At 62.8% G+C, this 2,210-nt stretch overlaps 1 non-coding gene across 1 annotated transcript; it reads left to right on the forward strand.

The window, feature by feature from the left end:
• Window positions 1-1,697: 1,697 nt before the first annotated feature.
• LOC131861349 (5S ribosomal RNA) lies at window positions 1,698-1,816 on the forward strand. The gene has a single exon (XR_009360424.1). It is a non-coding gene; the product is annotated as a 5S ribosomal RNA (ribosomal RNA).
• Window positions 1,817-2,210: the final 394 nt, after the last annotated feature.

Here is a 2,210-nt window from a genome sequence, read left to right on the forward strand (position 1 = left end):
GGTGGGTGGGTGCTAGGTTGGGTTCCAAGGTGGGTGCGAGGGTGAGTGTCAAGGTGGGTCACAGGTTAGGTGCTAGGATGGGTGAGTGCTAGGGTGCAAAGGTGCCAGGGTGGGTGCTAGGATGGGTCGATGCTAGGGTGAGTGGCAAGGTGGGTCCACAAGTGTCAAGGTGGGTGCCGAGGTGGGTGCCAAGTCGGCGACTGCTATGGTGGATGCCAAGGTGGGTCACGGGGTGGGTGCCAAGTTGCTAGGTTGGGTTCCAAGGTGGGTGCCAACGTGGGTGCTAGGGTGCGTGGGTTAAAGGGTGTGTCACAACGTGGGTGCCAGGATGGGTGCGCACCCACACTGGCCAAGACGGGTGCGGGTGCAAGGTTGGGTTCCAAGCCCGGTCACAGGCTGGGTGCTAGGATGGGTGGGTGCCAAGGTGGGCACCAGGGTGGGTGCACCCACCCTGGCCAAGGTGGGTCACGGGGTGGGTCCTAGGGTGGGTAACGGGGTGGGTACTAAGGTGCGTGCCAAGGTGGGTCATAGGGTGGGTGCCAAGGTGGGCACCAGGGTGGGTGTGCACCAACCCTAGCCAGGGTAGGTCACGGGGTGGTTGTCGGGGTGGGCGTCAAGGAGCCAAGGTGGGTGGCAAGTAGCCAAGTTGCGTGCCAAGGTGGGTGTCGGGGTGGGTGCCAAGGATCCAAGGTGGGTGCCAAGGAACCAAGGTGGGTGTCTGGGTGGGTGCCGAGGTGGGAGCCAGGGTGGGTCCCAAGGTGAGTGCAAAGGTGGGTGCCAGGGTCAAGGTGAGTGCCAATGTGGGTTCCAAGGTGCCAGGGTCAGGGTGAGTGCCAATGTGGGTTCAAAGGTGCTAAGTTGGGTGCGAGGTTGGGTGCGAGGGTGGGTGGGTGCCAAGGTGTGCTAGGTGGAAGCCCGGGTGGGTCGGCATCCCATGGGTGTCGAGTTGGGTGCCTGATGGGTGCTTCTTGTCAAGTTTTAGTCGTCGGGACTCATTTCGAGCCTTAGAGGTCGTTTCTTGTCCGGTTGCCCTGTCTTCGACCTGGGAACCCAATTTTGGTCCTCGGGTCCCATTTTTTTTTGTCTCGCATCCCACTTTTGGCCTGTGGCCTTTTCGGGGTCGATTCTCGTTTTGGGCATCAGAGCATGTTTCTTCTCCTAAAACCCAATATTTGTTTATTAAGTCTCGGAACACATTTTTGTTCTCGTGGACCCATCATGGGTCTTGGAACGCATTTGTGGTCCTTGGGTCCCATTTTGCATCCCGAAACTTGTGTTTTGGTGCTTGATCCCTATTTTGGGTGCCCACCTTGCACCAAGTGCGCACCCGGGGCAAACCGAGCGCCTTGGTGCACCGGGGCAAGATCGAGCGTGCACCCGAGGCGCCCCGAACATGCACCAAGGTGCACTCGGCCCACATGTGAGCGCAGGTCGTTGCGCCCGAGGTGGTGTGTGGGCACCGCGTTGCAGACGGGACACTGCACGCACACGACGCCCCCTCCAGGTGCACGCACGTAGGCCGGGCCGGGTGCACACCCGACGCCCTAGCAAGGTGCGCGCACCCGGGCAGGGCTCACACTTGGCGAACGGGGCGCACTTCGCGAGGGAGGGTGTGCACCTCGACGGGGGTGGGTGGCCGGGGTGGATTCGCACGTGGGTCGCGGTTTGCTAAGTACACACTGCGACAAGCTCATAACGGGTGCGATCATACCAGCATTAGTGCACCGGATCCCATCAGAACTCCGCAGTTAAGCGCGCTTGGGCCGGAGTAGTACTGGGATGGGTGACCTCCCGGGAAGTCCCGGTGTTGCACCCTTTTTTAGTTTTTCGCCGGGCGTCGCAATGCTATTTGAATAAACCTTTTGCCCGTTTGCGTTCTCGTCGGGGCCGGGCCGGGCCGGGGTGCGCTGCCCGCACTACCGCGCGCGCGGGGGCGACACCGAGCGCGCACCCGAGGCACCCCGAGCACACAGGCCACGGTGCAACCCGGGCGTTGTGCGCGCACCCCGGTGCGCCCGAGGTGCTGCGCGCGCACCCAGGTGAAATCGGTGTGCACCTCGGCCAGTGCGCGCTCGGTCGAGTCGCGCACGTTGGCCAAGGTGCACGGTGATGTTTCTTACTCTAAGGTTCCGCACCAGACGCCCGGGACAGGTGAGCGAAGCTGGGCGGGGCCGGGTGCGCGGCCGGGGCAGGTGCACGCAGCTGGAGAG

Source organism: Cryptomeria japonica, unplaced genomic scaffold (assembly GCF_030272615.1).
Source record: "Cryptomeria japonica unplaced genomic scaffold, Sugi_1.0 HiC_scaffold_24, whole genome shotgun sequence".
Lineage (NCBI taxonomy): Eukaryota > Viridiplantae > Streptophyta > Pinopsida > Cupressales > Cupressaceae > Cryptomeria > Cryptomeria japonica.